General features: G+C 46.6%; 1 long non-coding RNA gene across 1 annotated transcript; it reads right to left on the bottom strand.

The window, feature by feature from the left end:
* Nucleotides 1-7,651: 7,651 nt before the first annotated feature.
* On the bottom strand, nucleotides 7,652-14,439 carry LOC149327006 (uncharacterized). The gene is made up of 4 exons (XR_016286229.1): nucleotides 14,325-14,439; nucleotides 13,219-13,312; nucleotides 12,609-12,684; nucleotides 7,652-7,758 (listed from the first exon to the last, which is right to left on the bottom strand). It is a non-coding gene; the product is annotated as an uncharacterized LOC149327006 (long non-coding RNA).
* Between the last annotated feature and the right edge of the window lie 561 nt (nucleotides 14,440-15,000).

Genomic DNA, 15,000 nt, shown 5'->3' with positions numbered 1-15,000 from the left:
CCTCTGCTTTTGGCTTGCGACGCATCACCGTACGGAGTCGGCGCGGTTCTATCGCAAACTGACGAGCAAGGAAGGGAAGCTCCCATCGCCTTCGCCTCACGTACGTTGTCGCAAGCAGAACGCAACTACGCGCAACTTGACAAAGAAGGGCTAGCCATCGTCTACGCGGCGACACATTTTTCACGTACGTTGTCGCAAGCAGAACGCAACTACGCGCAACTTGACAAAGAAGGGCTAGCCATCGTCTACGCGGCGACACATTTTCACCAGTACATTGCCGGCCGGAAGGTGACCTTTATAACCGATCACCGACCGCTATTGGGCATTCTGGGACCACAAAGGCCTATGCCACCAACTTTGTCTCCGCGAATGACACGTTGGTGCATCAAACTCTCAGCGTACGACTACGCTCTGGTCTACCGCAATGGGAGTAAACATCAAAACGCCGATGCGCTAAGCCGTCTGCCACTAGACGCAACTGTTGACGAACCATTTCCACCAGGAGACGTTCTGATGTTCGAAGCACTGCCAGAACCTCCGCTTACAGCAGGCACAGTTGCAGCATCTACGCAGAAGTGCGCAGCTCTCCGGCTAGTTTACACAGCTGTTCAACAAGGCAACGTGCATAAACTCAAAGGGGACAACTTCGACGCTTACCGCAGGCGAGCTACAGAGTTGAGCACCCATCGCGGCTGCATCATATTTGGGTCCCGAGTTGTGATGCCGAGAGAACTACGCGCACAAGCTATGTCTCTCATCCACGCCGGACATCGGGGCATCGTTGCAATGAAAAAGTGTGCCAGAAGCTACATGTGGTGGCCTGGCATTGACAACGACATCGAAACAGTGGTGCGAGAATGCAAGCCTTGCCAGAGCAGCCGGAGCGCCCCGCCGAAAGCTCCTGTCCCAGAATGGGAAAAGCCAGACACACCATGGCACACACTGCACATTGATTTTGCAGGACCAATTGAGGGCTGCACTTTCCTTGTGGTCGTAGACGCCTACACAAAGTGGCTTGAGATAAGGCAAATGGGACAGACGACTTCAGCAGCAGTCATTGACAACCTCCGATCACTATTTGCAACGTTCGGCCTGCCACGCAAGGTAGTATCTGACAACGGAACACCGTTTGTGTCTGCGGAGATTCTCAAGTTTTATCGCGACAACGGGATCTCCTCAGTTACATCGGCCCCCTACCACCCAGCGACAAACGGACAAGCCGAGCGCTACGTAGCCGAGCTAAAACGCGCCCTTGAAAGAGATCAGACAGGCTCGCTGCAGCGCCGCCTTGCGCGCTTTCTCTTCAAGCAGCACACGACGGTTCAGAGCACAACAGGCGAGACCCCCTCGAAAATGATGTTCGAGCGTGAAATGCGAACCCAGCTCACAGCCATCCTCCCCGAGCCAAAGGCAGAGACGTTCCGGGAAGAAAAAGCAATTCCGCGCTGCGGCACGCTTAATGAGGGGCAGCGCGTCCTCGCCCGACAGTTTCTGAAAAAGCCACGCTGGGAGGAAGCTACAATTGTCAGACGCATAGGCCTGCGCTCTTGGCTCGTCAACATACATGGCACAGTAGCACGCCGACATCTCAACCAGCTGCGTAGATTTACGACGCCGTCTGAGAGCTGTCCGCCAGCGGAGAGAACACGTGCACCATCTTCCCACATAGCCTGGCACCTCTTCCCGGAAGAAGAGACTTCGCCCAGGACAGACCTAGGAGACACAGCGAACAACAGCCAGCCTACAAGTGTTTCTCCCCCGAGCGCACAAAGCCAGCGCGCCTCCACGCGTGAGCGCCGACCCCCTGCACGATACCAGGCAACTTTCTAAGGGGGAAGGAAGTGTTGTGTCCCCTTATTGCTTTTGTGTGTGTGCGCCCCCGCATCCTCCTCCTAACGACCACTCGCATCCTCCTCCTAACGACCACTCGCATCCTCCTCCTAACGACCACTTGCCCCTCGTCGCACGCTGTCGCCAGATGCCCCCCCATGGTGCGCCCCCGCATCCTCCTCCTGTTTTGGGAAGCCACTCCCTCCCGTGGACGCTTCTCCGCTCCCTCCTTTCTTCGGGCGGCCAGTTCGGCTCCTGCCTCGGTCGACGCTGGTCGCACCCTCATCGGCTTTAAATAAACGAAGTCTTAAAGTACCGTGTGCGTCTTTCGCTGCATTCAACACAGCGACCGGACACGACAGTTTAGAAAATAAAAAAATAAGAAAAATAAGAATGGGGACGTGGGACCCAGGATAGTGCAGGTTTCATGGAAGAGGAGGGATTCCAGACGTACAAATTGTTCTAGCTAGTTAGGCTTTTGAGGAAGGTGAAACTGCCCAAGTTTTCATTAATTCCATGTGTTAGTGTCCGAAATTTGTGTATGAAATACGATTCTCTTTGTTCTCTTTGGCGACTTGTTTGGAAACCCGATTGGAGAAGGATGACGTGAGTGTTTTCGAATGCATGCTGGGGTAGGCACAGATGCTTGGAAAAAGGAAGATTTCGCAGCGCGTCAGTGTGGGCCTTGTGGTTGTTAAAACGCAACGTGAACGGTGTTTCCGTTTGACCGATGTATTCCATGCCACACACACTGCAGTGTAGCATATATACTACGTTCGCGCTGTCGCAGTTTACAGTTTCCCTAATCATGAAGGTGAAATCGGAGAATGTGACTTCATCGCTGCTTGTAGTCTGCATATGCCTGCAAACCTTGCAGCGTGGCTTTTAAATGAAGATAATTGCAATGTTGTGGCCCCTTCTTCTACAAGTCTTCCTGGCCCATTGAACGACAAGACCTGTTGCAACTATATATATATATATATATATATATATATAGTTTGCGAAAGCGTGAAGTACTAGACTGCTTATAAGAATATATAGCGAAGTATACGCTTCGTTAAAGGAAACATATTTATTCAACTCGACGTTTCGATCGGACGACCGATCTTCTTCAGGAGTGATTTTACATTGTTAATGCATCCCCTTTTATAGGGGCGGGCACAGAACAGGTAACTGGGAAACACAAAGCACATAGCAGAAAAATACGCATAAAAAATTATTAGAGGCAGTGCGACCCACACACACATACACAAAAAAAAAGTGCGAGGAACAGGTACTCAGTAAGAAAATACAACGTCCAGATGCGGCCTCTGCTTTGTTAAGCAGCCCAGGCTTGCTTATTGACAGTCGTGTCCAGCTGGGAGGTGCTCGACAGGTGCGTGGCCGTGCAACAACTTTCGTAGCAACATGCAAAAACTTGTTCCTTCTCCTGGCCGCGAGAGCAAAAAAATATAAAATATGACCCTCCAACAGAGAGAGCAGACAACAGAAAAAAAGAAAAAAAGGAAAAAAAAGAGAAAATGAACAGAGCAAGGAAGAAACCTCGAAAAAATGAAATAGATAAAAGAAAACCTTTAAAGTAGTGCTTTTTCTTCGCACCCAGCTATAGTGCACCCACCCCTGGTTGAGGGGAAGTATTGTAAGGAATGTAAAAAAAGAAAGAAAAACATTAAAAATGTGAGCTTACATAGTAAAATTAAAAAGGGAAAAATAAAAAAAAAATAAAGAAGAAATTGTGTGGCATACGCGTGACCACAAGGTGAGCACACCCGGGGGGGGGGGGGGAAACGGCACAGGTGTGGCACAGGTGTGGCATGCAGAAAGGGGTATGACCTCAGACGACTAGTCAGTGGTGCTTTGTTTAATTTCGTAGGCCCCTGACCTCGGAAGAGAGGTGAGGGTGCCGTAAGTTTCATTAATGCCATTTTGCACTGTGTTAAATTTAAAAATAAAATATGATTCTCGTTGCTCGCGCTCACGAGTGTTTTTGAAGCCACTCTGTAGTATTGTTACTTTAAGTTTGTCAAACTCGTGACTTTTCTCGCGGAGGTGTTTCGAAAGAGGGAGGTTGGGGAGGGATTGGGTATGTGAGCGGTGGTTATTAAATCTGAAACGGAAGCAATTGTCTGTTTGGCCTATGTATTGCATTCGACAGTCGCCACACTCGAGCATGTAACCACGTTGCTGAAATCGCAATTCAGGTCTTCCCGGATAGAATGCTTGAAATTTGAATGGGTGCTTTTAGCCAGTGCCGTGGTTTCCATGTGTTTGCAGACTTGACATCGGCTTCTTTTGCATGGTGTGCAACCTACAGCTCTCGGTTTATTGACTGTAGAATGGACAACATGGTTTTGCAGATTTTTTGGTCTCCTATATGTTAATTGGGGGACCGTTGTGAAAATATTTGAAAGACGGTCACTCTGTTCTATGATATTGAAGTGTTTTTTTAGGATGTTGTTATTATTCGGGAGATTATTTGTGAAGGTTAGTATAAGATTACAGCGCTGTGATGATGGCTGAGATTCCTTAATGACATGATTAATATTAGTTGCTTCTGCCTTTTTAATGGCATCGTTGATTATAGAAGACGGGTAATGTTGTTTTTTTAGAGTGTCCCGTATGCGATTAGCGTTTTCGTGAAAATATTCTGATCGTGAGCAAATTCGTTTGAATCTGATGGCCTGCGAGTATGGGATTGAAGTTTTGCAGTGGCGTGGGTGGCAGCTGTTGAAATTAAGATACTGTTGTCTGTCTGTGGGTTTTTTTATAGACACCAGTGATTAATGTACTTCCTTCTACTCGAACCAGAACATCCAGGAAGTTAATTTTATTGGTTGAGAAAGTGTGTGTGAAAGAGATATTGGGATAGATTTTGTTGAATGAGGCGATAAAATGGATGAGTTCGTCCTCGGTGTCTGTCCAAACTATGAATATGTATATATGTACAGTATAGTATAGTACAGTATAGGTACAGTACAGTTTAGGTACAGTATTACGACAAACGCGACTGTTCTTTTAACGTTTATTTTGCCAACAGTTACGGGAATCGTACTTCCTTCGCTGCCCTGACGAAGGGAATACCATTCCCGAAACTGTTGGCAAAATAAACGTTAAAAGAACAGTCGCGTTATTCGTAACACTGTCCCTAAACTAGCAAACTGGGCCATTGGAACCCCTCCTGAATACAATATTGTGAAGACGAAGACGGCCGTTCTGCTTAGCGGCGGCATTGCCATCGCTGCGCGTGCTTTGTTCTCGCCTTCGCCGACCACGGACTGTTGGCGCCCTGCTCCTGAGGTACCAGTGCCTTTAACAAACCCCTGTCCTACATTTGGTGGAGGTACTGGGTACCAGGCTATCGGCTCTGGAGCTCCGCAGCCACACTCTTCCGACACCTGCGATGCCTGTAGACATCCAACACCAAGCCGTGCAAGCAGGTCCACCGACTGTCATCTGTGCCGGCTGCCTTCGCCAAAGGCACCCCGCTATCTTCAGCGGCACACATGACCATGACGTGGAAGACTGGCTCGCATCCTACGAGCGGGTCAGCCTGTATAACAAGTGGGATGACGAGACAAAGCTCCACAATGTAATTTTCTATCTTACCGGCGTCGCAAACTTATGGTATCGTAACCATGAAGGGGACGTTGCGACATGGTCGGCCTTCTAGACGAAGTTCTCCGAAGTGTTTGGTCGCCCAGCTGCCAGACAACTTCGAGCCGAACAACGCTTGCGTGAACGGTCGCAGCAGGTCGGCGAAAGCTTCACTAGCTACATAGAAGATGTAATCGCCCTCTGAAACCGAGTGAACGTCAGGATGCCGGAAGCTGACAAGATCAAGCAGATATTGAAACACATTGATGATGACGTCTTTCAAATGCTGCTCGCTAGGGACTTGCGCACCGTTTCGGAAGTCATTACGCTGTGCCAGAGGTTCGAGGAGCTGCGTAAGCATAGGGTCCTGACTCGTCAGCACTCAGCTCAGCCAGAGTCACTTTCTGAACTGACACCCGCAGCTGACAGCTCCTATCTGCTCCAGCAAATCAAGGACTTTGTACGTGAGGAGATGGCCCGTCACCTTTCGCTTTTGCCTAGTCCTCAAGGGTCGCCACAATATTTGACCCGGCTCTCCAACATGCAACTCGAAAGCAGGATGCTGAGGTGCTTCTGTCAGAGCATTCACCATCACCTGTCGCAGCTCCGCTGGCGTACGCTGACGCCGCCCCAAGACCAGTCGCCACCCCTCTGAATTATGCCAACGTCGCCCCAAAACCTGTCGCCCGTCAATGACTTACGCTGAAGTCGTCGCACAACCTCGGCCACCTACGTACGTATAATGTCAGTGCCCGTACAAGCGCCGCCACCTTATCTGCGACCATCTCCACGAGACCGAGATCCTTGGCGCACGACGGATAACCGGCCTATTTGCTACACTTGCGGATTGCCTGCCAACGTAGCCCGCCATTGCCGTCGCCGTCTCCCAGTTTCGGTACCGCCGGTCGGGTACAGGCCTCCAGCGCATAGTACTCCGCGTCTGCTGAGCCCCGTGCGTCCACTCGTCCTTTCTCCCCCGCCATCCAGCGATTACCGACCGCCGTTAACCTTCGCCGCGACGACGCTCCATTTTTCCGAAGCGTCACCGCCCAAGTAATTCTCAAGAGGAAAACTAGATGTCGCAGTTCCTGAGGCAAGAACTGCGTCATCGTCGAACTACCAAAGACCTCAGCTGTCCCCTGCGAACCTTATTGACGTTTCGGTCGAGGGAATTCTGTGTGGCGTATGTGTCGGCAGTGTCCAACCTGTCGCGTCTATTCTAACCCATAAGGAGAGTGCCGGTTCATCGCACATCAGTCTCGCTGCGTTCAGCCCACCATTTTCTACACCCACTCCTTCATCTACCGAACTATTTCTCCGCTCCATCGACGCAGATCTTCCACCGCCGCAGCGCACGCAGCTTCTCGACTTGCTCCACCAGTTCCGCGCCTCCTTCGACTGTCATAACAGCTCACTTGGCCAAACATCGACGGTCACACATCGCATAGACACAGGTGCCCACGGTCCTCTACACTCTTAGAACTAAAGGAGTACAGAGGAGTGCCCAGAACACACTTTGGAGGAGTATTTGCTTGTCCCATATTCCACTCCTTTTTCCAGAATAAAATTACTCCCTCTGGACAAAGAGTGATCCAACACCTACTCAAGGAGTACTGTACTACTCCTGCAATAGAGTACAGGCACTCCTCCGAGGGAGTAAAGCTACCACATTGAAACAGCATCCTACTACTCTTTCAGGTAGAGTTCCAGGACTCCGTTTGTTAGAGTGACTATACTCCTTCAAGGAGTATCAGCCCAGATCTTATTTTACTCCTTCAAAAGGAGTTTCACGTGTTTTAAATGTATCCTACTAATTTTCTTATTTCACATATTCTTCAGAGCAAGTTGGTCATATGTTTTGCAGGATCCACCTGCGCTACATCTACAAAAGAGTAATGAGCAAAAGGGATTATAATCTTTGAGTAGAATAATTTTTGCTCATACAACTACTTTATGGCTACACTACAGTTTGCACATTAGTATGGTGCTCTGTCTGCGTTGGGAATAACAATGGTTCAAGAAATAATGACACAAATGTAGAACTTTTATTTCTCAAGTCATTGCTGTGATTGCTGTGGCTGCCCAAAACACGCTCGGGAGGCGCTCGCTAGGATCTGGCCCCATTAGTGTCTCAAGCAGCAGACAAGCCCGTTTTGTCTTTGGGGTGTACTTGACATTAAATGCCAAGAACACTGCCAAAAGCAAAGTAAACCCATCTACCAAATCCACCGCAGTGAGCTGTAAGCGCTCAAAAGAAACTTAGATGCTGGATGATGCCGTAGCTTGCTCGGCTGAGTGAAGGAGCTTTGGCTATGCGTGCATTTCTCTGGGTGCCTGCAAACATGAATGAAAATAATGCAAGTAAGAGTCAATTCCAATGCCCGTTTCATACTATCCTACATATAACCCCATGAAAAAAAAAGAAAGAATACAACTAGAATGTACTGATCGTGTGTGTCATGTCGCCACTAGTGTGTACCTATATTGTGACCAAGTGCAGACACCTTTCATTGCAAACCTTCATTCAGAGCTACAATTTTATGAAGCCCAATACAATTATCACTATGCTAGTCCTTTCAAAATCTGTGTGCATGTACAACAAGCACATATTTACCAAATGAAAATTTTAACATGAGCAAGCTCTTCTGCAAGTATCATGATCAGCCTGACTACGCCCACTGCAAGGCAAAGGCCTCTCCCATGTTCTCCAATTAACCCTGTCCTTCGCCAGCTATGTCTACCGTGTTCCTGCAAACCTCCGCCCATGGAACTTTTTGCTGCTTCCTGCTATGCTTGCCTTCTCTTGGAATCCACTCCGTTACCCTTAAGGACCAGCGATTATCTTGCCTTCGTCTTACATGCCCTGCACAAGCACCCTTTTTTCTCCTGATTTCGACTACGATGTCTTCAACCCACGTTTGTTCCCTCACCCACTCTGCCCGCTTCCGATCTCTTAACGTTACGCATATCATTTTTATTTCCATAGCTCGTTGCGTTGTCCTTAACTTAAGCTGACCCCTCTTCGTTAGCCTCCACGTTTCTCCCCACAGGTGAATACCGGTAGGATACAGCTGTTGTATACTTTTCTCTTGAGGGGTATTGAAAAACTGCCATTCATCATCTGAGAGAACCTGCCATATGCACTCCACCCCATTCATATTCCTCTAGTTATTACCCTTCACGATCCGGATCAGCGGTCACTACCTGCTCTAAGTAAATGTATTCCCTTATCACTTCCAGTCATTTCTAAAACCGCGCCTATTGTGTTTGACGATTTCTTGTCACATAATACATTGTGCAGTTTAAAATATAGGGTAACCTTGAATCGGGAAGACACTTAAACCAATGACAGTTTTCTTGCTGAAGAGAAATGGCTGTTGCAATTCCTGTTTCTCAGATACCATTAACTGAATTTCATGCTCGAAAATAGTGAAGGAAAAATTCAAAATTTTTCATCTCAAAGAGGCAGACAACAAATTTCAGTTCGGTTTGGGTTGGTTTTTGGGGTTTAACGTCCCAAAGCGACCCAGGCTATGAGAGACGCCGTAGTGAAGGGCTCCGGAAATTTCGACCACCTGGGGTTCTTTAACGTGCACTGACATCGCACAGTACACGGGCCTCTAGAATTTCTCCTCCAAAGAAATTCCAGCCGCCGCGGCAGGGATCGAACCCGCGTCTTTTGGGTCAGCAGCCGAGAAAATTTCAGTTGCACATTTTTTTTGTTGTTTTTAATGATGCATAAGGCACTACTATGCACGGATAACCACACAGTATTCGCCTATGACTGCTAAATAATTTGTAATTAAATATCTTCTCTCTCCTGCTTCACTTTTAAAAACTGAGCAATGGCAATGGCATCAAAGGTCAGTATAAGCCAGGGGAGGCATGAGGAAAACTGCAATATAATTGCTGCTTCGTCATTCATTGTGATTCCGACTCTTAAGGCAGGCTGGCTTTAGCATTGTAACTAATTAAAACGATGAAGTAGCGATATCGTAGCTTTTTTGTGCCTTCCATAACCTATACTGAACATTGATGTCATAGCAATTGCTATGCTATTGAAACAGGGAAGAAAAGAAATCTGGTTGTAATTATTTAGCGATTGGAGACGAATACTATGCAACAATTTTATGTATACGAACGCCCAGCACGTCGCTACGAAGAGCACACATAACCAAAAATTTGGTGTTTATACTCATTTAAGGTAATACTACTTCCCACGCAAGAACACGACAGCCATGTGTAAACTTTTTGTTTTCATAGTAATAAAATCTATCCAACGACAAATTAGGCGCAGCATGTCTGCTCTTTATAAATATGCAATACTGACAATGTTTGACACTAGCATTTGGCATGAACGAGATAACTGTGATTACTTCGCACATTACGTGCAAGTCCATACTATTATGCACAATTTAGATTTGCAAATGTAATGTGTAATTCTCTATGACTGCCACGTTAGTGCACTGCAAACCAATGAAGTTGTCTTGCATTTGCAATGTTCTCACTACATTTATGCAACACTGATCACTTGAGTATATCTACATTGTTCTGTTAGACGGCCACGGGATAGCTAGAATTAAGGCTATTTTATGTGATGGAAACCATTGACTAGACAACAAAGAAGAAAAGCCTCAACTACTGTCCTGGTGCTGGGATGTCTAATAAGAGCTCAGAAAGACTCGGTTTCAATACGCCAAACCCTCCGCATAACATTGCCCTGTGCGAAAATACCCCACCCCACTCTAGCTTAATTTCTGTCCACATGCAGCAAGGCTCACTGCACCTGTTATAAATATTGCCCTAAATATTGCAATCAAGCTGCCCGTGTATGCATAGGCTATCTGTGCATGGAGAAAGAAAGAAGTTGTTAGGAATGTTTCACACCAAAAACAGAAAAAAAGGCAGCCTGTTTCTCAGAAACAGCTAAGAGCATGAAATGGTGTGTCCAAAAAGATTAGGCTGCTTTGTACTTATTTATGACAACGAGAACTGTCAGAGCTGCGCTTTCAAAAATTCAGGAGCTTTGTGCACAAACGTAGCTTCCGTATGCACGTATTGCAGCACCAACGCTTCCGAATTGAAACGACCGACGAATATGCACAGGAAAAAGCAAATAGAGAGCGCTTGAATTTAAAAGAAAAGCTACCTTGCACAATCAGAAATTTCGCGACAGAACCTTCCAAACAGTGAAATGTACTGGTTGCGGTATACCGAATATATACCTAGCAAATAAGTGTGCGCTTTGTTTAACGAGCGGGATTCTGTGGCGGCAATGCTACAGCTCCAATTCCAAAAACCTAACGCTGCAAAAATTGAGTTTTCAAAATACGTGCGAATGCACGATACACTTTGGCACGCATTTAGAACTTTCAGTTGTGAAACACAGACAACGAATCTTGTGTATGCGTCTTCCTTGGCTGGTAAAAAAATTCTTCTATAAGTCTCCAGTTTGCCTGTGTACTCCACAAATTCTAGGATCCCTGTCCGCTACACGTCAAATTTCACTGAAGCGAAAGTAATACAACCGACAGCTGATGATCTGCTAGGGCAACAGGATTTCTAAAGTTTGAGAAGGGCAGTGGGAGTCCAATCCAGGTGGAGTAGTGAAATTTGACTAGTAACAGACAGGGATCCTCCAATCTGTGGAGGACACCGGCAAATTGGAGACTTACGGAGGAATTTTTTTACCCGCCAAGGAACACGCATACACAAGGGAGAACCACAGAGGACTACGGCTTTTACCAGCCCTTGTCCTGTGCGGTGCTCTCTTGTGTATGCGTCTTTTTTGGCTGGTAAAAAAATTCTTCCATAAGTCTCCAATTTGCCTGTGTCCTCAACAAACCGCAGGATCCCTATCCACTACTAGTCAAATATTTCAACACCTCCTGGCTTGGACTCCCACCGCCCTTCTCTGTGGAGAAAGGGTGACAGCAGCTGGCAAAGGACAAGGTTAACTGCAGATCAACTGGGGAAGCATTATACTGCACTGATTTTGACGGCACGTTCACAAGACAAACGAAATCAACTCGAGGAGCGGGGTGCACATCATGTGACTGAATGTCAATGGCCAGTGAAAATGGCACCAGCACTGTGGAATGCACATGCAGAAAACGAGACGCATTTTTTTGTCAACTTTGAGTAGCAGTCTACTGCACTTTTAAAGAGCAAAGCTCTCAAGTATGGCAACACTGGCACTTTTTGTTTTACTGGGGTGAGGGTCGTCGTGAGGGTTGAAGTCCATATTTCTTTTCCATCCACTGTGTTAATTGCGAGCTATGTTTACCTAATAGGGGCTGGGCATCTAACATCACCGTTATTTCTTTGCAGCAGTTAAAACAATACAGCATACATTTTATAACATGCTTAACGAATTTTTTGGAGCAGCATGCTTTTACCCTTCTACTATTTGTTGCTGCTGAATCAGTTTAGCGTTGACAAAAGATCTGTAATAAGGAGTAATTACTCATTGACATCCACTCGAGCACAGCCAAATGGCTACAAAGGAAAGCTATACAGCTTTCACAGAAACTTCGTAGTTAAAGAAGGATTCGTCCTGGTCCGGTGTTCGAACTCAGAACCACCACTTCACTGGAGCAGTCGCTCTACCAATTTGCCCAACCTGGACGGCAAGCTTATGGTAGGGCGAGAGCGAAGTGATCAATAACTCGAGTGGGAACTGTGTTGGTCCAATGTTTTAGGACCCCTAAAACATTGGACAAACTCAGTTCCCGCTTCATGTTACCTCTAAAACATTGGACAAACTGAGTTCCCGCTTCATGTTACAATACTGAGTGACATTTTAGTCTATACACCAGAAATACCGGTAAAGCATCATGATAGAACACAGTGTTTTTTAAAGGGATAAAGGAATATGTTCGCCCTTTCAGAGGGCACATATACATAAGAGGCAACATGTGTGAAATAGTCACTGCACCTGAAGCAGTGTAAACTCCATTATGTTAACAGCAGCAGTCAAAAGCTTCATGAGCAACTATTTCATACAGATCATGCAATTACATTCATGTAATTCAGGATCAGATTCATGTGATTATACAGGGAGGTACTGCTGCTAAGTGCACGTAGAGCTCTGCATGCATTTCTAAACCCGGCTGTGAGCCTATGTCTATGAAATTTTTCTAAATAGGCAGGTAAGGTATGCATCACTGGAAAACAATACCTACCACAAACAGCTGAGGAGAGTTAGCACAGCCAAAAGCTGGAAGCACGAATGGCCCAGTAGATACTGGCAGCTGGCAACTGCAAATAAATATGTCAGAGCAACTGTTGTCAGTGGCCGTAACAATGTCATGAATGACAAGAGAAGAAATTGTCTACTGCTTCAAGGTATTAACATAGGAACACAAAAAGCAATGAGAGGGCCCATGACAAAAGAAATGAACAGATTGTATGTGATGCACCGATATACATTTTTTCAGTAGATTTACATGACTGTCACAACCGCATAGAAAGATGAGCAGGCTGGAATACCACAATTTTTATGCATGGTGAAAAGAGCGTAACTATTCGAATATAGCATGTACAGGATTTAATTATTACTACTAGGGTGCTTTGCAGCAGCACCGAAGGTATTTTTAAATTGAACGTAGCGACCAGTAGACCCGTCTGCTTTGCACAAATTACGAGAGGATGGAAAAGGCATGCATTCATTAGCAAGAAGCACGATATCTCACATCGCAGCATGAAACGAAAATTGGTATTGCATTTAACAAATCTGCACAGAAATAAAAACTGCCTAGTGGCAATGCAAGTAAGAGCAAGGGAAAAAAATACCGAAGAAAACTGGTGAGTGTGGTGCAGGAAGGTCTGTGGGTAGGGTCTCGTGCCTGGGAATAGTTCCGAGCGCGGAGAATCGCCGGCAGCACAGCTGGTGGCAGTCAACCAAGAATAAATAAGAGAAAGTGAAAATCAATAACAAACCATCACCGATATAGCGAACGACTTGAAAGCGGGCCGCACAAACGAGGGATATAGCAAAAAGCTTGAAATCCTAAATAAGTGCGCAGTTGCATCCCAAACAGTTCTCAAAATCTGAAGGCGAGGAAGCATCGACACCTACACCTCAGGGCAGACGCAAGAACGATCTAACTTTGACATAATACAGTGTCAAATTCTGTTCCATGGGGAAGCACAGATAAAAATTTACAAATGACTAGGCAAGGGATATGCCCCAGCCTTTTACACGCGATCATTGTCCCCGAAAAAATTGTATGACAAATATTAAGGCGTAAGCACTAATCCGACGAGTACACACACTGAGAACTGTCTGTTGGCAGCTGGCCTAGCGCGAGTGCTCTGTCGCGCGGCACTGCCGCTCATCGTCATCTTCTAAGTAGCACAAATCAATCCGACGGGCACCAGCCGCGAGGCAACTCGACCGTTGTCAGTTCCCTTGTCTGTCCGCAGCTGGCCTAGCAAGAGCGCTCTCTAACGTGGCACTGCACGCTCATCATCCTCTCCTACGTAGCACAAATCTATGCTATTGGAATGTAGTAAACATTGTTGTTTTTCGCAGCGCGAGCAAGCGACCGCATAACTCTGTTGTGATAACTGGTGGCATTTTTATTTACCGCGGCACCCGAGTACTAAACGCAGATAGAGACTATGGAGCAACAGTTGCCATGCGGCCTGTACGCCAGTTCTTTTCTGGTAAAGGCCGATTCACACGACGGTCCGTTCGCCCGCGGCCCGCGCACTACGTATTCATGCGTCACCATATTGAGAGGCGCGCTGTCGGCCGCGGCAGCTATAACGCGCCTTAACGCATTATAGCTGAGGCAACCGCACGCAGACTGCCTGCACTGCGATCCCTATATAGGCGCACACTAATAACGCGTGCGAATAGAGATCAGAAGTAAAGAAACGTACACGGGACTCACCGTTCAGACGGCTCATCAAGGCTTAGCAAAACCGCACATTCTTCTTCGTTGCCTCTCCAGATGACAAGAAGTCGTAGCGCTACCTTTCTTCACGGCTTTACCCGTTCAAAATCACCAGTGTTGACAGGGCGTAATTCTCGTCGTTGGTTTCCAAAACACACTTGTGTTCTTCATACACGTCCACCGCACGAGTACTCAAACAATGCTACGAAAACCCAAATAACACAAAACGTGACGACGGCTGCAGTTTTGCTTCGTTGAAAAAACCTACAAATGCGCTTTTTTTATTACTAATATTTGAATTGTGTTCGCAACAAAAACAAATTATATTTTTCCATTTTATTTCTTTATTAAATGCGAATACCAAAGCGCTTTTAGATACTTTTGCTGACATGTCGTTTGTAGAAGCTGCGATCCTGTGATCCCATCGCCGGGTGTCCTAGCAGACGACGGCACAGACGACGCTGTTGACGGAATGCAATTTCGATAGACGGCAGCGAAAATTCCTTAAATGCGACAAAAAAGGCAAAGAAACGCACCGTATCGCAAACTGGTCCATATCAAGGATATGTTCGACGCGAGCGGTAGGACAAAGAGCAGCTGCGATGCATTACTCTACGCGACACTGGCATGCTCGACGGAGATCTACATGAAACAGAGCTTAAATGTGACCCGT

Source organism: Amblyomma mixtum, chromosome 10 (assembly GCF_055824585.1).
Source record: "Amblyomma mixtum isolate Tamu chromosome 10, ASM5582458v1, whole genome shotgun sequence".
NCBI lineage: Eukaryota > Metazoa > Arthropoda > Arachnida > Ixodida > Ixodidae > Amblyomma > Amblyomma mixtum.
Note: the sequence above shows the minus strand (reverse complement) of the source record. Positions and strands in the feature narration are given on the sequence as shown.